Source organism: Apium graveolens, chromosome 2 (assembly GCF_009905375.1).
Source record: "Apium graveolens cultivar Ventura chromosome 2, ASM990537v1, whole genome shotgun sequence".
Taxonomy (NCBI): domain Eukaryota; kingdom Viridiplantae; phylum Streptophyta; class Magnoliopsida; order Apiales; family Apiaceae; genus Apium; species Apium graveolens.
The window spans coordinates 52451047-52475299 of NC_133648.1; the positions used below are offsets into that span (position 1 = coordinate 52451047).

The 24253-nt window shown below is 35.0% G+C and overlaps 1 pseudogene; it reads right to left on the reverse strand.

Annotated features, from left to right (window-relative positions):
* Positions 1-1666: 1666 nt before the first annotated feature.
* LOC141689678 (RHOMBOID-like protein 1) lies at positions 1667-8424 on the reverse strand (annotated as a pseudogene).
* Positions 8425-24253: the final 15829 nt, after the last annotated feature.

Below are 24253 nucleotides of genomic sequence, written 5' to 3' on the forward strand. Positions count from 1 at the left end.
ATCGATAAATCAAAATGAAGATATGAAGATTGGATATATTGACAAGTCAATTTCTCATTAGAGATCTCATCGATATCGATAAGTCAAAATGCTTATAGAGATCTCAGAGATATCAACAAGTCATTTCTACATGCAGAGTTTTGGAGATCTCGACAAGTCAAGTTCATTTATAGAGAACTAAGAGACCTCGATAAGTCAAAGGCACTTATAGAGAACTCAGAGATCTCAATAAGCCATTATACTTATCGAGACACTACAAGAAACATGTCAAAAGACATCAGTTATAAACCGATGTTAAACATTTTTAAAAGCGATGTCTTTGCATGTGTAGAGAAAGGTCCAGAGCTTTAGACATCGGTTTTAGACCGATGTCTAAGATAGAGGTAGACAACATTTCTATCTTAGAAATTGATGTCTTTTTTCTAATATATTACATTTTAACACATGATCACGAGTTCAATAATAGTTTATCTTTTAATTTCAATCAATTTAAGCATGTGAGACACAAAGAAAAAAAGACAAAGACAACATTTATGAAAATTTGGACGTTGTAAATAAGTACTTTTAACATCGGTTATTTTATCAACTGATGTAAATTATAATATTAGACATCAGTTATGTAAGCTTGTATTTAAGATAACTTTTGAATTGTTATTAAAGATGTAATTTAACATCGGTCATCTTAAACTAAACTGATGTTTTGTTCATAAGAGATATCGGTTGCTATATAATAAGTTGATGTCAAACCTCCATAGGACATCAGTTATTTGTCAGGTTTGATTGGTATATGAATCCTGTTCTTGCATACATATAAACCAAAACTATATCACAATAGCCAAATTTATTTTTATCAACAAACATCTAATACCACCAGTTTTTTAACATCCAAATATTCCATATATTCTAATATTTTGTAGTGTTATCACCAGTTTATATCCAAACATCCACCAAAATACAAACATCTATATTATGATTATAATTACACATAATTAGCTTTTACCAAAATACAAACATCTACAATACAAAATTTGTTTGTGCGAGTCTATGAGCTACATGCCTACAAGAACAAAATATATTTGTACGCTATAATACCATTCCCGCGAAGCTTATAACAAGTTGACTCTTCCTTCCCTGCTTGTCCATCGCGGAAGATGCTACAGTTGTGGCTGTAACATAATTAAAAACCAATCACTTCAACTATTAAAAGATACCATGAACTTGCATAAATAAAATTACTTGATGTCCTAACGAGAGCACTGGTAAAATAAGAGACTTTACCAGCACTGTAGAAAACACAAGTTGAGTAATATACAACAACATTTATACCAGCCAACTGTTTGAACAGGAAGAGTGCAACACCAATATTGACAACTGCACTGAAAATTGTATCGATAAAAAATCATAATGTTCTATTCTATTATCTTGGACACTGATTATGTTCTACTCTATTATCTAGGATACTGATTTAGTGTTATCAGCCATAAACTGTATAACTTATTCGTAATATTAGAGCTACAAACCTGAACAACATAATTTCTCTGCTTGTAGGTAACCACTCACCCCCATTCATCAATACCAGTCAGCTTTAATTTGAGAGCAAAAATATTGAGAAGCATAGATTGGATTATTATAACAAACTTACCCCATAACAAAGAAGTGGTGGCCTTCAATGCCATGACTGCACACTATCTTCTGAGTTCTCAAATACAACTTCAACAAATCCTCTAAAATCAGCGGCTATTACAGAAGTCTTGAGAGAACCACCACTGCCAGAGGGGCTATCTGGGATACTCCCAATGGTGAAGACACCTGGTATATTGAAGTAGTCTGCGAGTTTAAGTGGTGTGTCTCAGTGGATAGAGCAGCAACACATTGACACACTCTAATGAAACAGGGCCGGCCTAAACTCGAAAAAGGGTATTTGACATTATCAACTTCACATTTCTAGTAATCATTCAGAAATTTATGGAATTTTATTTATAAACATGCAAAGCAGGTTCAAAAATATAAAGGGTATTAGTGTACAAGAACATCAATACAATCAGATTGAGATTATAAACATTAAAGATGAGAAAAGGAAAGAAAGTAAAAGAATAAGATGCTCCTATAGCCCTGTTGTTGCATACAGTGCATATCTAACACTAGCTACTTAGATTGTAATTATGAAACTCTCAGTGGTTCCGCCATTTTCAGATTAATATTCTAAATAACCACACTAATAAGGACATGTTTGACTGAAAAAAATTAATAATACAGAAGTATGTGTATATGCCTGTCATCTATTAAGTGAAGTGGTATTGAATTATTTAAACCACAAGAATTGATTCGGTTTTAGCCAAGGATGGACGAGAATTTTTCCATATTATTTTTGTGTGCATAAGTAACTAGTTTATAATCCCAAAGGCATGCTCATGTACAAACACACAACACAACACAAATAAGAGTAATAACTCAAAATTAGTTCTATAGGCTGGGAGTCTGTCTAGTTGCTAGATCAGACTCCATTAAGTTCCTACATAATACGCATATTTGGCTGCTTTTTATAGCTAGTCTTTTCTTTTTACATGTTTAGGAAGCAAAAGTTTTCTAAATATCAATTCAGGGAAGCAAGAGTCAATAAATAAGGTTAGTGTAACACCCCCAAATCCGGGGCCGGGGATCCGGGTTGTCACGAGTTCCATTTCCCTTAATAACACTTAATCTTAATAAACAACCAACTACTGCGTACTGTGACCCCACAATATACACACACACCACAAGTTATAGTCTCAGAGATGAATACCAAAAATAACACAAGTCGTTTTATTCCACAATTATAAGCCATTACACCTCAAAAGGGTTTCTGAATAAATTTACATTTCTTTGCCATTATTACAATTCATATAGATACATAAGTATGGTATATCAGAAGTTGAAAGCCTAGCCTATTGGTAATTCCTACCTCAGCTACAATGACATCAACACCTACAGGAAACTGCGGAATGTTTCCTATCCGCTCGCAAATTGGGAGCTTGGTCATGTTCATCTTGTCCATCTGTTGTTTTGTGATGAAAGAAGAAAGCAAGGGTGAGCAACAAGCCCACCAAAATAATATGTATAATGAATAACAATATATGAGCATTCTCATAGCACTCATGAAAGTCTTGGTCAAGAAGAATTGAACCAAGTTTGATCTCTTAATGCGACCAAGTCGCAAAATATTTAGTATATATGTATATATACTTTCCAAAATCTTTGAAACCTCTGCCATGTATAATATACACAGAGTTCCAGTTTATAACTGTATAAAAATATCATTGCAAGGTGATCTTCTATATCTAACCTTGTCTCAACGTTTTTCTGAAAATCTTTGTCATGTATAAGATAATCATTAACCAGATATAAGTTGAAAAGGTGAAGTTACGAAATACTCCAATATACTTATATCTTTTCCGAATACTACTTGAACTACCACCGTTCAAGGTATAATCCGTTTCAAAAGTTCATCACACGGATGAGACTACAAGATAAGACTTGAATAGATTCAATCTTTGAAATATTATCAAAATGAAATGAAGTTACGAGATACTTTATTTGATGAAAACATCATTTTGAAAACTCGATCCTGCCAACACTCAACAATCGCCCAGCCTTAGCCTTTCTATCGAAGTGCTATGGGTAGTATTGCAGAAATATCTAATTGGATGATGAACTCATTACGGGAGTTTGCCGCGCCAGGAAGACCACTTACGATGATCAGTCGCAGTAGTGCAACCCCACCATTTTCTACATGTAGAGGAGAACAGTCGGATTTACTTGTCAACCGAACCCTGGACTCCTAAGGAATGGACCATCTCAGCGGAACTTCCAGGCCATTTGGGCTAATATAATAAGGCTGGGCCGGCGCCACTCGACCACTTACGCCACTCCTAGTTCAGATGAAATCCATGACTCTGAAATGTAAAGTTCGTCCCCCCTTTCCCCAAGTAGCAACTTGTTGATACGGCTCCACCAAGAAGCCGTATCTAGTTGGAAAGGAAAGCTCACCGATATTTCCCAGGCGATGCCTGTTAATGGATTAAACTCATTCCAAGAATTTTACTTCCCGAGTGTTGGGTAAGTAATCAAAAACCCTTTTTATCAAAACAACAACCTTGTTGCGAATATAAAAATACATCACGGAGCTGGATCCCTCAGATTTTTAAGCGAGTATTTAAATCCCCTTCAAAAGGAAGATCTTAAATCTAAAAACGAGTTTTGGGATCCGCTCTAACTTTTAAAATCATTTTGAAGACTCAAAAACATTTTTTAAGAATGTTTGGTGTAATGCTGATTTAATAAAATAAATCAGTCCCAATATATTAGAAAATATCTGAATATTATTGTTTAAATAATATTCCCATAAAGGATAATCTTTATAAAAATAGTTGAAGTAGAAGTTTTAAAACTTATACTTGAAATGAATAATAATAATTAACCAAAGATATACTTATACGAAAGTATGATCTTTATTTGAATAATCGAAAATAAGTTTGATTATCGAAACATTATTCTTTAATAAAATAATGAATATTATTTAATAAAATAAGCCGAGTCATAAGTCCTCGCATGAATATTCAAAATAATATTCATTAAGTAAAATAAGCGGAGTCATAAGTCCTCGAATAAATATTCAAATAATATTCATTAAGTAAAATAAAGTTATCGAATAAACCTTATTCGATTAATAGTTTTGAAAACTATTCATATATATATATATATATTATACTCGGGAACATCGACTCCCGGTTTAGAAAATGTTCACCTTTGGGTCCCCTATACTAAGGGTATACGCAACTACTGCTTATCTCTAGCATAGGTATTATGCAACTTATAAGCATTTGAATCAACAATTAGATATCAAGATTACGAAATAGACATGCATATATACCAGATCAACATGCTCCAATATATCGCAAGATTTGCTAATAACAATCATGCACTTATCACAAGATACTGCATATACATATATACATTACAACAACAGTATAACGGGTAGAAAACTTGCCTGAGTGTTCCCGGATAGACTTAAGCTTAGAGTGAGTCCGATAACCTATGAACAACAACATAAGTCAGAATTAAACCCCGGTCGCTTAAGAAACTAAACTTTAACCAATTGAACCCTAACGTTCGCTTATGGTCACGTAATGATTCACTTTAGTCGCTCGAGTACCCTCGGCTCCACCATTTTTAATAAATTAACCATTAAGAATTTTAAGGCGATTCTTTCACGAGTACCCTGCCAACTGCCTAATCCACTTTACATAATTGTTTCATACTCCAATTAGTCATTTAAGGACCTTAACCAAGGTTTCAAAGTAAGGCGAGGGGTAATGGTTCGTTCGCGAAATGCCGTTACTTAAAACGGTCGTTTCTCCTAAACCGTACATCTGATTCAAGCGAACCACATATCAAAACGAAGCTCGTAATGTGAACTATCTAATTATGGCAATGGTCAAAACCTAAAAGTGAGTTTACGGGTCCTGAAGTTAAGAACAAAAGCAGTCTAAGGTAAATCGGGAATTATGACGGCTATGTTTACGCGATTACCAAATTTATACCACTCCAATCCATCCACAATTCAACCCACAATCATCATTACAACCAAATTCCATCCATACTTTACTACAACAGCCCCAAAATCTCAAGATTTCCAATTTATACTACCCTCAAATATGAACTAAAATCTATACTTAAGTTCATTAACCAATAATCAAGATTTACAACTTCAAACTCATTACAAGTCCAACCACACTCTAAGTATACAAGAATCATGATTCTCATGAACCATACCAAACATAAAAACTCTAAGTATTCAAAAGTAGGTCTAGGGTATGAGATTATACCTTCTTGAAGCTTCTTAACATAACACAAGAGCTTTGAATGCCTAAAAGAACCTTGATCCTTGCTTGTATACCTTAAACTTTCATAAAAATTTAAGAAAACTAAAGTTATTTTTTGAAAGTTACTATTCACCATCTTATTCCTTGAATTATTGGAAGAGATTCATGAAGAATTGGAAGCTTAAACTCCTAGGATATGCTTATCTAATCATCAAGAAGCTAAGGAAATTACCTTGTATTTGTTTATGGAGTGAAGCTTGAATTTTGCAATTTTTCTTCTTTAAAAAAGGGAAAGGGCCGAGAGCTTCATGAAGAAAAAGAGAGAAAGTAAATTGTTTGCTTGCTTGGTGTTTTTGTGTGGTGTTTAGCTTGGTTACATGGAATTTACCATGGTAACTTTTACTTGGCCTAGAATCATCCAACAAAACACTTCTCCTTGTCATGCTTATATCATCCTTCCTATGTCATCCAATTGCCACATGTCTTCTCCTTGTGGTGTGATGATGTCACAATTCTTGGCTTCTTGTACAAGCTTGTCTCTTGGTCGCTTATTTGTTTTACGGTTCGCTTAACTTTTGTTCTCGTTCGTCGTTTGAGCGATCATATCCGGGATCTTATTACTTGGGTTCCCCTAAACCTTTCTCAATATTTTATATTCCTTTTATGATCCTCTCTTATAATCCTTGAATTAAAATCCTTTTAATCATGTTACCTTATACTCAATTCTTTCGGTATCTGGTGGATTTTCGGGAAAAATTAAAGTGTTCGAATTTGGATTATGACGATCTTTACATACACTTATTTAATTTATGGAATACTAATACTATCTTAGAATTTCCTTAATAGTACTCCTATATATCGTGATCTGATAATTTTTCTTAATCAGCATTGTCAGCACAAGTTACTATTCATCAGGGTTTCAAAAATTTCCAAAAATTGGGGTTATTACAGTTAGTACTTTGGTTATTTATAATTTTGAGTATTTTGATGTTTTCCTGCTTTGCAGGTTCACAACCGAAGACCAAATAGTACTTTGACATTAAATTTTAGAAAATAAAGCTGAAGTTTTATAGTAGTCCGTTATTCGAATTTGTGAACATGGAAAACAAAGCTGATAATTATCTAAAGCTGATAATATCTTGTACTTGTAATTTATAAACCTCAGTCAAGCACAAACAAAGAAATAAAAGAGCTACCTGTTTCAGAGAAACTGGAAATGTCAACTTGCCATAAATTTCCGGATTTCTAACAATATTCTTGCACATACTCCTCCATGATTTGCAAACAGCAGAACATGTAACAACATGCTTTCGACCTGGCCATGTATTCTCACTCTCCTCCAACCTTTTAATAACATCATAAAGTAATTCAGGAGGTAGATTAGCCCAACGATTGTTTTGTACTCTGACGGGGTGATCATTTAGTTTCTGCAACCTATTTCTTTGAAACCCACATAATATAAGAAACTAATCCCGTTATAGTTTCTGCAAATAAAATAATTGATTAGTTACCGTGCATGAAACAGGTTGCGAGTTGCATCTCCACCGTGAAATTGGTACACAACTCATATAGTGGCACCAAGAACAATGATCATTTAAATCAACTCCACGAAGAAGCATAACCATGGAAAGGACCAACCTGGTACAGATAATCGAAAGCTTCAATTCCAATTCACATCATATAAAAAAATAGCTCTGCTTTCCTAATGTGCAATCATACTCACCAGACACTATCTTCATAGAAGCTATTAATTTATAAATTTATGTTAATACTAACCTTTCCAATGTATGATAAAAAATATGGATATTTAGCAGCTAGACTTATTTTTATCTACAAAGCTTAGCCACGTGTATTCCAATCCCCTCTCCTCTTGATATTAAGAGGTCAAGGGTTCATGCCTCATGAAGGCGTGTGTGCATGAACAAAAAACTATCTTTTCATTGGACATGGCTACTTCATATTTCCGGGACTCACCATAGAATCACAAGGATCAGAGAAATGACCCAGAGTACATGCTGATACATCTTAAATTTAGATTTTGTCAAAGTCGCAACATATTCACGAGTTGTGTATCTTTAGCTGACCCACCCAAAGTGGGGGCGAATCAGAAACACAAAACCAATCAAAAATCCAGTGACAAAGCCTCCAAGATGAGCAAAGTTGTCAACATTTGGAAGGACTCATAGTGCCAGATTAATGACAATTACAAGTAACAGGGTCACAAGAGCTGCTACCTAGAAAAACACATAAAAATTATAACTTCACTGAGCTTTATATCATTGTAAATAAGAACTCATTGTTTTCATAAATCTATCATAAACGGTTGTCCGTCAAATACCTTGTTAGCATATGTAGTCCAATTTGTAATAAGTTCTGACAACATTGCGCCAAGTAATCCGAAAAGTGCACTAGAAGCACCCATGAATATATTTGACTGGATAAATAGAGTATAAAGCCAACTCCCACCAAATCCAGAGATGACATATAGCAAACCGATCAGAACTGTGAAATGAACATATCCCTGGTGTTTGTCAACTACTTTACTTACATCTTGAGCTCCCATATTGTCCAAGCTAGAGAAAAAACACAGTCAGCCTAATTTAGTCCATCCATATTATACAACTTATGATTATCAAATATAAAGTGCTTAGACTTCATAAACTAATCGCTCGTTGTCCACAATATTCATATCATACAAAACGAGCCATTTAAACTTCTTACATAAAAAAATATAATTATCAATTAATCAAAGCCAAAGACATGTACACATTCACTATAATCCAAATATATCGCTTAATCGAGCTAATCAAAAAATCAAACATTAATTCATCAAGATTCAAACAATCTAAAATTATGAAATCGAGCAAACAAACTCACGGCAATATCAGCAAGAAATGCAGCCAAATCATCAACATCAATCTTCATAGCAGCTTCCCCAACTCTATATACTTAAGATCTGCAGAAACCAAAAACAAAATATGAAAAACCAAACCAAAGAATCTTAAAATATGAAAATAAAATAAAGAAAATATGAAGAAACAGTACATAATCTTACTAATTGAAAGCTAACCAAGAACCCTAAGATGGGTTGAAATGATCTGGCTCAGTTTGTATCTAATTTCAGTTAGGGTTCATATCTTCTTAGAAAGGGGGGTTTTTGTTAAATCTCGAGGGAGAGAGCGAGGTGTGAGAGAGAGCAGGATGGGGGGAGAGAGAGAGAGGGAACGGGTGAGAGACATTTGTGTAGTGAAATTAGGGTTAAAGTTTGAAGAGGGAGGGAGAGACACTGAGGGAGAGAGGGACGGTAATGGAGTGAGTGAGAGAGAGAGGGTGGAGAGTGAGAGAGAGAGAGAGGGCGGTCGAGGGTGAAAGAGGGGAAGAATTGGGACAAATGGGGGGGGGGGGAATTAGAATTTTGGGGTAGGGGAAACTGAAACAGAAGGTTGTAATAAAAGTGGGCAAGAGTATGTATATAATAAGTCATTTTTTTTTTTTAATAAATAGAGATAAGACAACGGTTACTCTGTAAACTGATGTACCCGTTTTTTTGTTTATTTTAGTGAAGATTAGACAACGGTTACAATATGAAGTGATGTCTAAAAAGGCTTTAACGTCATTTAAAACTCGACCGATGTTCAAAATACTTTTAACATCAGTGGCTTTTCGAATCGTTGTTAAAAGGGTGATGTCTTTTGTCCTGTTTCTTGTAGTGAGATGTCAGTTCTCTATAGAACAAACTGGAGATATTGATATGAATCTGAAGTACCAAATGCAGACAAGTTAAATATTCAAGATTATCAATCAACAAACGATCTAATCACTTAGATTAAAAAGTCTACAAAAGCATCTTGAAGAGTAGAAGATCAAGGGCCAAGATTAACTGACAAAAGAAGGTCACAGACCTACAAGATTTGCAAGGATTTACTAAGCCAGAAATGGAAAGTTTTAGAGATAACTTAAAGTAGGGTTTAGTACATCTTATTACATGATGTGTAAACCTGTGTTTATTAATCTATAAAGTAAACACCAGTCCTTTATTTTAATAAGTAATAAACATATCTAGATTTTCTTGTAACTCTCTAAATATAGAAGCTGAGTTCTTTACTTACAAAATAACCCAGAAATTTGTAGTAAGACATACTTAATTTTAATACAAAGTTTAGTGAGTTTTGAAAATACTGTGTTTGTTGTGCATGCTATATTATTTCTGTTTAAAGACAATATATCTACAAAGTAATCTGCTTTGTTCACCATCCAAAATAGTTTGAAAAAGTCTAAAATATCCAAATCACATTCACCCCCCTCTGTGTTGTATTTAATATCTAACAAGTGGTATTACAGCAAAATCTGAAAGTAAACAGATCAAGATCTTGGAAGAATGAATAAACAAAAGATAAACAGTATAAAGAGACTAGCATTTGATAAGACTGACTATACATTATGGAAGAAGAAGAAGATGTTGTTTCTAAGGATGGCCAACCCCTTGTACATTGAGATTCTGAAAAATTGACCTTTTACTCCTATGGAAAGGAATAAAGAGTCTACAGATGGAGACATGGTCATTACAGCTCATTATGGTCCGAAATATCCTTCAAAATATACAGAAACTGAAAAAGGAAAAGTCTCTCTTGACAGTGGTTTGAAACTAATTTTGATAAAGTCACTTGATAATGTTATGTACAACAATATTATCAACTGTGACACAACCAAGCAAATCTGGGAGAAGATTGAAATACTGTGTGAAGGTACAAAGGAAGTTAGTTCAAACCAAAAGAGAATACTGGTGTCTCAGTATGAGGGTTTTATGGCAAAACCAAAGGAGAGTATTACTGATATGTTTGAAAGATTTAATAAGTTGATTAATGACTTGCAGCTTCATGACAAGTACTATGAAGCTGAGGAGGTTAACTTAAAATTTTTTCTCACTCTTCCTGACCATCTTGAACAAAAAATATCAGTCATAAGAGAAGGAAGAGACTTGATCAGGATAACACTAGAGGTGTTATATGGGATTTTGAAAACATATGAACTGGAAATGATTCAAAGAAAATCCTTAAGAACTGGTCAAGGGCACATTGTTGATAAATCAAGTGCACTGGTTGTAAATGACAACAATTCATCTGATGATGAACTAGAAATCCAGATTCCAACTACCTCAAGTGTTGAGCCAAAGAACAAGAAATCAATAAAGCAAGTCATTTTGGAACTTGAAGAAGATGAGTTCTATAAATTGAATGAACTGGATAAGTTCAATTATAATAAATTAGGACATTTTACTGCTGAATGCTGGAAGCCTAAAAAGGTGAGGAAAGATAAAGCCTATCTTGAGTTGGAGGCAAAGTGTGAAGTTCTCTTGAAGAAGCAATAGGGTAAAACTTATATTGTATAAGGTAAAAGTTGGGATGATTCTGATGATGATGAAGATGAGGAGTTTGGAAACTATGCACTCATGGCCTTGAAACAAGGAGAGTCATCCACATAAAAAACAGAGGTACCAAGTCTTACTACTATTGATTTAAATGCTAGTCAATATAAGGAGACTATTGAAAATATGAGTGTAGAGATGTTTCACATACACACAATCATAGTGGCAACTGTTGAGGAAGTGAGTAGGCTGTCAAAAGTAAATGAGAAGCTTGATATTGAGAAAAAATATCTGGAACTACAGCTTGTTGAGCTTGAAACTTTTAAGAAAGAAAATGAATATCTAAAGAACAAGTTAAAATGTGCTACTGAGATATAAGCTGTGTTGAGGGAAAAAATAGAAAAGAATGAGGTGAAACTAAAATCCTTCATAAATGCATCTCAGCTAGTTGGTCAGTACCATGAGAAGAACAAGACATGTGCTAACATAGCTATTGGCTTGGACTATGATGCATTGAACAATAACAGAAAAATTGAAGGTGGCAAAGGAAAAATAATTGTAAATAAAGATGTCCTAGTTATACTGAGGAAAGTGGATGCACCTGTTCAAGGCATGTGAAGCCAATCTTAAAGAAGTTGAATTGGTGATAAAGTAAGAACTTGCTGATGAGGACAATGAGAAGAAATGTACAGAAACAACTCCAACTCCTAAAACTGAGAAGAAACCCATGGTGGATCAAACCCCCAAGAAGCCAATCAAGGAAGTTAAAACTGAGAATGCAGGAAAAAAGAAAAAAAACAGAAATGGGAAGATTGAGATAAATAAGAGCAATAACTTTGCATTTGTTGCAGATGCTCCTAAGAAACAGTGTCAGAAATGTGGCTCTACAAATCACCTAACTCACCTTTGCAAAAAGGGTGTTAGTGAGTCAAGATTGGGAACATACAAATATAAATAAGCAAAGACTGAAGATCCCTATTCCTTCTATGATAAGTTTGATTGCATCCCTTGCAGCATGAAAGTGATGACAAGTTGCCACAAGCTGAGAGTAGACCTCAAAGAAGTCAATATTGGGTCTGCAGCTAAAATGGAACATGCAAATCAATCAATGAACACCATTTTTTCTGAATCAACTCATTCTAACTCTGCAAATTCAATTAATAAGAAGAAAGTACCCAACACTGCTTGGGTAGCTAAACACACTTAAACCTCATCGTGTGCAGCGTAAAGTGAAAAAAGTCATATGGATCATAGACAGTGGATGCTCAACACATATGACAGGTGATAAGGCCTTGCTATCACAGTTTGAGGATATGGCCGGTCCATTAGTGACTTTTTGAGACAACAACAAATATTTTACAATGGGATATGGCAAGTTAATTTCTGGAAATGTTTTCATTGAAGATGTAGAACTGGTTGCTGGTTTGGAAATGAATCTCCTAAGTGTCAGTCAATTCACATATAGAGGATTCAATGTTATATTTCACAAAGGAGAATGCTTAATTATCAACAAAAAGACTAGTGAAGTTGCTCTGAAAGGAGTAAGAAAGGGAAGCCTATTTGTTGCAGATTTACACTCAACAAATAAGGAAGGAATTTGTTGCTTCTACACCAAGGAATCTGTAGAGCAAAGCAATCTATGGCACAAAAATCCCTCTCACCTGAATTACAAGGCAATCAACACCCTGGTAAAAAAACAGTTAGTGAGAGACATGTCAAATCTGGATTTTGCTCAAAATAAAGTTTACGAGGCTTGTCAAAAAGGCAAAATGAAGAAGTCAAGTCACAAGAGGAAAATTGTGAATTCCATAAGTGCACATTTACAACTTATTCACATGGACTTATTTGGACCAGTAAATGTCTTATCAATTTCAAGGAAAAAATATGCACTTGTGATGGTGGATGACTACTCAAGGTACACATGGGTATAATTTATGCACTCTAGGGATGAAACTCCACACATCATAATTGAACACATCAAGAAGATTGTGAAGCAGGTGGAAGATCAGAATTGTGTGAAGAGATTGAAGAGTGATAATGGCACAAAATTCAAAAATGAAACTTTAACTGAATTATGCAAAGACAAGGGCATTGTTCAAGAATTCTCAGTTACTAGAACACCTCAGCAAAATGGGGTAGTTGAGAGAAAGAATAGAACACTGGTAGAGGCTGCTTGAACAATGCTGTAAGATGTCAAACTGCCAACAAGTTTTTGGGAAGAAGCTATTAACGCTGCATGCTATACTCAAAACAGATATCTAATTAACAAGAATATTGGAAAATCACCTTACTCAATCTTATCTAAAAGAAAGTCTACTGTGAAGCATCTTCATGTGGTTGGAAGCAAGTGATATATTTTAAAAGACAATTATGAATATGTGGGAAAGTTTGACTCCAAAGTTTTTGAAACAATTTTTATGGGATATTCATTGGAGAGAAATGCCTATAAAGTCTATGTGCTTGAACAAAAGAAAATTATGGAAAGCACATATGTGACTTTTGATGATGACAAGTGTCCAAGCTTGGAATGTCTTGATGAAAATGAAGTTGAGGCCCTTAAATTTGAAAATCTCGACATTGATAGTGATTCTGAAGATGAAGCTGAAGCAATACAAGCAACATAATTTATGAAGAGTCAATTAAACAAGTGAATCATGAGAATAGAAGCTCATCTCAAACACCTGAATTTGATAGCACAAACTCAGGGGGAGAAAGAAGAGAAAGTTGTCATGCCAATGATGAAGAAAACGCAGAAAATTCAAGTCTACAAACTCATACCAGGAAATGGGATATAATTAACACGAGAGAAGCAATTATTGGTGATTCAAATGCTGGAGTGAGGACTAGAAGTGCAACTACAAATGAATGTTTAAATGCATGTTTTCTGTCACAAGTTGAGCCTAAGAAATCTGAGGAAGCTCTACTTGATCCTGATTGGATATCTGTTATGCAAGAGGAGCTAAATCAGTGTAAAAGGAATAAAGTTTGGAAGTTGGTTCCTGCACCAAAGAACGGAAGTGTAATTGGAACAAAATGGGTGTTTAGGAATAAAGTAGATGAAAATGGGATTGTGACAAGAAACAAAGCAAGGTTGGTTGCAAAAAGTTACTCATAGGAAGAAGGAATTGATTATGATGAAATTTTTGCTCCAGTTGCAAGACTTGAAGCAATAAGAATTTTTCTTGCATTTGCTGCACATTCAAACTTTAAGGTGTATCAAATGGATGTAAAGAGTGCATTCCCAAATGGTGAGCTGAAAGAAGAAGTTTATGTGTAACAACCACATGGCTTTGAAGATCCTGAATTTCCAAATTTTTTCTACCAACTTCTAAAGGCTCTCTATGGACTAAAGCAAACACCTAGAGCATGGTATGACACAGTGTTAGAATTTTTGATTAAACATGGATTTACTAGAGGAATTATTGATACGACTCTCTTCTACAAGCAAAATGATGGTGATATGATCCTAGTTCAGATTTATGTGGATGATATCATTTTTGGCTCTATTAATGAAAAGTTATGTCAAAGATTCTCAAAACTCATGCAGAGTCAATATGAAATGAGTATGATGGGAGAGTTGAGTTACTTTATTGGACTTCAAGTTAGTCAAAAAAGTGATGAAATCTTCATCAGCCAAACCAAGTATGTTAAAGATTTATTGAAGATATTTGGTATGGTTAATTGTTCACCTGTATCAACACCTATGTCTATAGATACAAAGTTGGATGAAGATAAGAAAGGAAAAAGTGTAGACATTTCAGGTTATAGAGATCTTTGCTGTATTTGACTGCTAGTAGACTAGAAATTATGTTTGCAACATGTCTGTGTGCAAGATTTCAAGCCAATCCAAAGAAATCACATTTGATGGATGTGAATAGAATTTTCAGATAGTTAAAGGGGACTCCAAACTTGGGATTTTGGTATCCCAAGGGACAGAATTTGAAGCTGTTGGATACACATATGCAGATTTTGCTGGATGCAGGGTTAACAGAAAGAGCAGTAGTGGAAACTGTCAATTTCTTGAACAAAGACTTGTATCCTGGTATAGCAAGAAACAACATTCTGTGTCAACTTCCACAACTGAGGCTGAATACATAGCTGCTAGAAGTTGTTGTGCTCAAGTGTAGGGCCGTCAATGGATCAGATATCCGATCCGATCCGATCCGAGAACCAATGGAGCAGATATGGATCACTTAAAATAAAATCCGATCCGAACAAAATCCGATTCGAAAAAAATCCGATCCGATATACAGAGGATATGGATTTAACAAGATCCGATCCGTAAAAAATCTGATCTGAATATATATATAAATAAAAACCACTGGATAGTTGTGTAAGTTATGTTTAAGTATGTTTTTATTATGTGGTCTTTGATTTAAGAGGTTGAGTTTCACTCTTACTATTTTACTAACTTAATACACAACTATTCTTGTTTTGTTTTGAGTTGGTGAGACATAATGCAACTCGACTATTTTGTTGCTTGTGTAGCATTTTGTGGCATTGGTATTATTTAATGCAAGATTTTGAACTTGACTATTGCTTATTTATTAACATCCACTTTAGCTAAATTTAGGGGATAGTTAGCCTAGTATTGTCAAATAGTTTGCTTCAAATTACACATGTTTTTGCTAATTGTGAATCGTTATTATTAGTGATTTCAACATATTATAAATGCTGCCTTTTTTTAAATATAACGGAGCGGAGCTCCGATCTGAAAAAACCAAAAATCCTACGGATTAGGATATGGATCATGCTTTGAAAAATCCGGCTATGATCCGATCCGAATCCGATAAAAATACATGGATTAGGATATGGATCAGGGGCGATCCGATCCAAATCCGATCCATTGACAGCCCTACTCAAGTGCTCTGGATTAGAAATCAGCTAATGAACTATGGCCTAGTGTTACACAAAATTCCAATTATGTGTGATAATACTAGTGCTATATCTATTGTGGTTAATCCAGTTAATCATTCTAGAACAAAGTACATTGATGTAAGGTACCATTTTATTAGAGAACATGCTGCAAAGGGTACCATTGAGCTCATTTTTGTTCCAACAGAAAAATAATTAGCTAATATTTTTACTAAACTTGTAGGTGAAATTGGAATGCTAAATTCTTCATCCTAAAGGCAAGAACTCAGCTAATATTTTGCAGTATATTGATTTCTAATAAATTAAAATTAATTTGATTTAATTGGAAATTAACTAGAATACGAGTTATAATTATTTCAGAAATCTCTTTATATTTATCTTTCAAAATTCAAAATTTAGCTTGGAATTTTTCAATTCTATGGAAATTGTCTAAATGTTAATTTACATCTTTAATATGTAAAATTAGCATACGACAGAATCAAAAAGAACAAAAGTTTAAAGTGAACTGAGTTCTCGATAAGTCTAACAGACTTCTCGATAAGTCATTTTGTGACTTCTCGAGTGAGTTCTTGATAAGTTATTTTTCCGACTTCTCGAAGGACTTCTCGACAAGTATTATTATGACTTCTCGATAAGTAATAACTCACGGAGTTCTCTACGAGTATAAACTTTAGACTTATCAACAACTTAAAACTGAGATAATTTAATTTAATAAATTATTTTGGTAAAATACTTCTGATAAAATCGTTCTAATTTTATTTTGATTTATTCAAATAAATATTGGAAAATTTTCAGTCCATTAGGGACAAACTGGGTATTTGTTTGACATCTCGATAAGTCATTTTCTAGTTCTCGATAAGAATCAGGAAAGTGATATCTCGATATGTATCTATTCTCACATATGACTTTTTGATAAGCAATTCTCAACCGTTTATCTCTACATCTTGATGAGTCATTTATCTTTTACTATAAATACCCAGACATCTCGAAATACACCTATTTACGCCTTCGAGATCTCTAAGTGATCTAATTTCTGCAAATCCAAACCGTTTTCTCTCATTTCGAGCTGTTTTTCTCTAATTTTTCTTACCCACTCAAATTCAAACTCTTCAAACGGCTTCAAACACAGTTACACCTTTCATCCCAAAGGAGGGCACCAACTATCTTACTTTCACAGATACAAATCAAGCTCCTGACAGTTTCAAAAGCTTTGTGAAGTTTCTTTCTGAAACTTACTTTACAGGTGCTCTAACTGCAAATCCAGTACTATACTTGGATGTTCTTAGGGATTTCTGGAACACAGCTGTGATAAGGACAGTGGTGCATGAGAACCAAGCTATGTCCATGATGAATAATTGCTTTATTCAAGGCCAATAGGTGGAGTTTTCTGAAGATGATGTCAATATGGCTTTAGGCATCCCTACTGACAATTTGGTGGAGGTTCCAACACAAGATGAGCTAGCTGAGTTCATGGAGTTCATAAACTACAGTGAAAGAATCAACTTGGCTAGCCTAAACAAGAAGTACCTGAAGAGGGAATGGTCTTTCCTTTTTGATTCAATTATGAGGGCATTCACCTGTAGGAAGACAGGGTATGACAACATTTCAAGTGTTGTTCAGAAGCTGTTGTTCTCTATGGATCACAACAGACACCTCAATGCCTTTGACATCAAGAGGTAAGAAAATCTTTCTTCCTAGATTTATAATGTCTGCTTTAAATCATAAAGTGAATGACATTCATATGCTTAATGGTATAGATATAATTAAAATAGGCAACTGTAAACAAGTGTCCAAAGTTCTATTTGGCTCACTCATTACAAAGAACAAGGTACCTGTAAGTTTTAGAATCACTCCATTTATGTTGGAGAGATTCAAGACTTACCCTTACCCAATGCCTGACATGAGGTCTACAATCATATCTAGTACAGTAATGGCTCATGTACCTGTGGAAGAACAAATACAGGAACATTAACAGGGACCATCCCAAACTAAGACCCTTTATTCTTTATCATTGGAAGCTAGGAAACCAACCACTTCATCTTCTCAAAAGGGTGAAGTGATTAAAAAATAAGAGAAAGCAGGCACCTTTGACTATGATAAATGAAAGTCGTGAGGATCAAACAAAACTAGAGTCAACCTTGGTCAAGAAACCTAAAAAGTCAAAGCAAACTAAGCTGACCACTCAAGCTACCTCTGCATCCTCCCAAAAGGTTGTAGTTGCAAAAGAGGGCATAAAACAGACTCTAGGGGCATCCTCTCAACATGATGTCTCAATTAAAAAGAACACTCTCCCTAGTGCACCCTGTAAATAGTTTGCACTTACACTTGAACATATTCAAGTGTATGAAAGAAGGAATAAGGATGGCACACACACAGATAGCACATCTTTTGAAGCTCCCTCATCTATTCAGGGGGAGCTGCCAACACTCAATCCTGAAATTACAAATCTAATATCTAAAATTTCTTCCTTATATAATCAAACACTTGAATCTAACTCTCAAGTGTTGTCAAAATTAAGTGACATGGTTCATGAAACTATGCTCACCACCCAGGAACCACATTTAGTTGGTGAGAGGCTATACTATCAGGTAGACCTTGATGACATCAACATAAAGACAGGGGTTTCATCAGTTTTTACTGAATACCCCGTGGTATCTGCTCAGGCACCTTCATGTGCTAAACAATCTTCACATATTGATAGATTTGATGGTAGTACTCCTGAGGGGGAGCTATCTAAATCCTCTCCGATTTAATTGGAGGTTCTTCATATAGGAACAACTCCCCTCAAAACCCTTGTTGAAATTGCCTTGGCAATTGAAGCTAGGAGTCCAATTGCCAATAAGCCTGTTATAGGGGAGGCAAGTCAAGCACATTCAAGTGCTATCTCTTTGCAATAAGAGCAAGGGTTTGAGGCCATGGTACATGACAGTAACCTGGTTAAATCCCCTCCAATTTAATTGGAGATTCCCACAAGTGGTGAACAATACACTGCCATAACCACAGTTTCAAATGTGAGTCAAACTGTGACATCTGTCACAGGTAATGTTATTGAACCCAACTATCCACCTCAAACCCTACATACATTCCTTCTACATCAAATCCCTCTCTACCACTATCACACCTTATATCTCAGTGGCTTCAAGATGCCCAAGCTCAACCCATTACAATCAATGATCTTTTGGTTGATCAACTTTCTGGACTTGCCAACATCACATAACAGCTTCTAACCACAGACATGTCCAATCACGACTATCAAGCAATCTTTTTATCTTATGAAATTGATGTTGAAGAGCGGCAACAAAAGACTGTGAATAAAGCTGAGCAGGATGGAAATATTAATGCTTGGCTAAGCAAGAAATTTAGCTTGAGCATGGATGAGGTATTGGCAAGATTTAGAGAAGAATATGTCACCATTTTGGGAAGCAATGCCATGGTCCTCACTCCACAGGAAATATATGATGATGTGACAGAAGTCTATAAAGCTCAACTTAAAGCTTTTCATCTCATGAGTAAAGCTCTACAACAGAATTTAGACAGCCATGAAGACATAATAAGAAGGATGGTGAGGGAAAGACTGGATGAACTTGTACCTACTCAAGTTCAGATCAAGAACAAGTATCAAAAATTTGCTGATCAAATGGCAAGGTTTGGCATGTCCAGTATGGAGCAAAGCATTAAGAGTCTCAAACAGTCCTTTGTTGTTCTCCATGAAGTTGTCCAGAATCACATCACTAGTACTAATGAGACAAAGCTCAAACTAGATCAACTGCACCAGACTAGGTATACATCTTCAGCTCTGTTAATGGAAGGCATCAAGGAATCTATACAAGCTAATTTGGAGCTCCTGTCTCTTCCAGCTCTCAACCACATGTGTCAACATCTACAAACTTACAAATACAAGCTCTTCAAACTCAAGTCTCCACCTTACAGTCTTTCAATGATTCATTAACAGCTCAAGTCTCCCAACTCACAGCTCTCGTGCAAAGTCAACAGGCTGACATCCAAACTCTGGTGGACTCTCATAAGCACCTTCAAATGCAAAATTCTGTAGCTTTGGGAGCCATCATGGGTGCACTAAATATTCCATTTCCTGCACTTCTAGAAGATGTTAGGCCTGAAATCCCTACACCTTTCGTCTTGCCTTCTAATAAGACTAAGGTTGAGAAAGAGGCTAGGTTGCTAAGATAATTTGTCCAAGCTCAAAAAGGCAAAACTAAGGAAAGTAGACAACAAGTTAATGTTAGAATGCAGAGGCTACTAAAAGTAGCTGAGGGACCTAGTCTGAGCAGAGAATTTGATGAATTGCTAAAGGTTCTCATGGATTCTCTCAACAATAATTGTTTCACATACAAAAAGGCCTTGGACAAAATAGTCAATTTCCTAAGGGGGAACATGGTAATTGTGGATGGATTTCAAGAAAGGAGAATAGTTGTCTAATATAAATGACTCTGGGGTAGACAGGTGTATGCAGGTGTCCCTTAATTATCTCATAACAAGAAGGGCATCTGAATTGGACATCCTGATCAACAGAGTCAACAGGGTGATTCATGAAGACACTCTCTTGCTAAATGAATTAAAGAAGGCTCAAGTAGCTGCTTTTCCAGAAGCATATTTACACCCAAGCAAGGGAGTGGTATACATCTATCCAACCACCAAATATTGCAAAAATTTCCATATTCCTAAGCAATGTGTCATGGCAAATAAGAAGCTGAAAATAACTTTGGAGACAGACTTGAAGACAAAGTAGTACAAGACCGTTGAAGATGAAGACATGATCAAGTTGTTGGGGAGATATCTGAAAGATGCTGAAACCAAGTTGCCCAAAACTCAAATCAATACAAATTGTGACTTGGATGACGATGAGAAGATGAAAAATGATCAAAAACCTTCTGTCTCAAATCCAAGTCAACCTTCAAAGGCAACTGGCAGCAAGACAGAAGACAAGAAAATAGATGACAAGAAAAGGGGAGATGATAGAAGAAGGAAGAAGAAGGAAGATTGTGAAGGCTCAAAGAAAAATGTTCTACCAATCCAAATCCAGCAAACTCAAACCTCTAAACCTACAATCTCAAACATTCAACTATCTTTGACCTCTAAGCCTAAACTTCTATATAAACAAACCGCAAACACGCTACTCAAAATACTAATCACCTCTAGCCAAAACACTCTGAAGAAAATATCAAACCTACCTTCATTTAAGCCACCAATCATAACTCATCATAAGACTGTTGGGAGAAAGCCAAAGAAGCTGCAAGTTGAAGAAAGGGCTATCTGGAATTGCTTTGATCAGATTGATTTTCTACTATTGAACTGGTGCACTACAGATGATGACTACTTTCAACAATTGGCTGAAGAAATAGTCAAAGTTTGGGTTATACCTTATACAGAAGTCAGAATATATTATCAGGATGGTACCTTCACTTTACTTGGCAGTAACTTAATGGATACACTTTCAACCACATAATTCAAAAGAGTGATTAGCTTGATGAAGGATAAGGACCCAATTACAAGGGCTTGGAAGGCTGTGTTGTATGTATGGGTGAGAGAAAAGGATGAAAGAAATGCAAAAGCAAGAGCTGAAAAGGAAGAAAAAGATAGAAAGTATGCATAATAAAATGCAATATTTGAACAAAGGTCAAATGAGCTCAAGGCAAGGGAATGAGTAGAATTTCAAGGGATGGGCACTTTCTGAATATCAAGATTGGTAGTTACTCAAGATTCAGAGTTAATTACCTCAGTGGATACAAACTGGATGATTGACTCAAACTGGTAGAAGCCTTACGTGGGACTCAAATTATTGAAAAACCCAATGTACTTATAAATCTCAAAGACCTCATAAGGAAGGAACCAGGATATGAGGATTTTACCTAGTTTTTGTTCTATTGAACCAATGTAATCGCTCATAGCATAAATGTTGAAATATATCAAATCTGTCAATTTTTGTACATTTTATTTCTTTTAATTTGGGGGGGGGGGTAGTCCTGTTATCAGGCATGAATTTGTAATGAGCAATCTTCTCACAAATTGGGGGTGATTGTTGTGCATCACATGCATGTACTATAACAAGACTACGTCATATTGATAACCCTAAGATTTAGTTGAATGATAATCTAAATTTGTATTCTATATTATATTACTTGAGTCTGTAAAAATGTTAAAGATCAGACTGGAGTATTTTTTTATAAACAGTCTCAAGCCTAAGAATAAACTCTGGAAGAAGATCAACAAGATCATGCCTTAGAGAAAATGTGAAGAAGCTTGGAGTTGAATAAATCTGTTTTAGGAAAAATGTTCTAAGTCAAGATATCTACAAGTCACAAATCAAGTCATGTAGAAAAGTCATTCGAGAACTCCAGAATGACTTATCGAGAAGTCCAAATTGGCTTATAGAGAAGTCCCAAAAATATAGACAAATCAAGATGAAGATATGAAGATTGGAGATATCGAGAAGTCAATTTCTCATTAGAGATCTCAGAGATATCTACAAGTCAAAATGTATATAGAGATCTCTGAGATATCGATAAGTCATTTTGCATATAGAGAACTCAAAGATAACGATAAATTAAAATAAAGATATCGACAAGTCAATTTCTCATTAGATATCTCAGAGATATCGATAAGTCAAAATGCTTATAGAGATCTCAGAGATATCAATAAGTCATTTCTACATGCAGAGTTTTGGAGACCTCGACAAGTCAAGTTCATTTAAAGAGAACTCAGAGACCTCGACAAGTCAAAGACACTTATAGAGAACTCAGAGATCTCGATAAGCCACTATACTTATCGAGATGTCAGTTCTCTATAGAACAAACTGGAGATCTCGATATGAATCTCAAGTACAGAATGCAGACAAGTTAAATATTCAAGATTATCAATCAACAAACAATCCAATCACTGATATTCAAAAGTCTACAAAAGCAGCTTGAAGAGTACAAGATCAAGGGCCAAGATTAACTGACAAAGGAAGGTCACACACCTACAAGATTTGCAAGGATTTACTAAGCCAGAAATGGAAAGTTTTAGAGATAACCTAAAGTAGCATTTAGTACATCTTATTGCATGCTGTGTAAACCTGTATTTACTAATCTATAAAATAAACACTGGTCCTTTGTTTTATTAAGTACCAAACAGATCTAGATTTTCTTGTATCTCTCTCAATATAGAAGTTGAGTTCTTTACTGACAAAAGAACCCATAAATTTGTAGCAAGACATACTTAATTTTAATACAAAGTTATGTGAGTTTTGAAAATACTATGTTTGTTGTGCATGCTTTATTATTTCTGTTTAAACACAATATCTCTACAAAGTAATCTGCTTTGTTCACCATCCAAAATAGTTTGAAAAGGCTAAAATATCCAAAACACATTCACCCCCCTCTATATTGTATTCAATATCTAACATACTTTTATAATGTCGATTTTCACTTAAAAAGAAACTCAATGCCGACTTGTAAGTCCTAAGGTGATGACAAGTCAGCATCAAGCCCTTCATCACTTGGCCGATTTCTAGCATTGTTAAACCCTCCATTTTCAATTTCCAAGGAATAAAAAGGAATGAAGCTGATTAGTAGCACAATGGGTCCCATGTGTCGATTTGTAGCTTAATCTAACCACATTGTCGATTTATAGGTGCATTGAACAGACTAGTGTCGATTTCTAGAGTAGGCAAGATTGCATTACCGTTTTCAGCTTGCTCTCTGATTTTATTATCAATTTTCATTCATGGAAGTGAGAGAGAAGTCGATTTGTGGATCCCTAGGCAATTACAAGTCAGCATCAAGTCTTCCTCCCATCATTTGGTCAATTTATAAGTAATAGGAAGTTATCCTGTCAATTTTTAGCATTTCGAAAGCATCTATTATCAATTTCCATCATGCATTGGTCAATTTATAGATTTCTTATGCTGATTAGTGGTAATACCAAATCAAATAAATTGACCACAATTAACCACATGTCCCTATCTTCTCCAACAAGTCATATCAGTATATATCTATCAGATTATTCAAGGAACAAGCAGACTTCTACAACTTTCAGTAACAAAACTCTGTAGAATTCTTTTTGTTAGAGCTAGTTTGATTCTTTTAAGGTTTTTATAAGGAGAAGTGCTGCCAAAATTCCATCACTCCATTAAAGCATTACACATTAGATACAC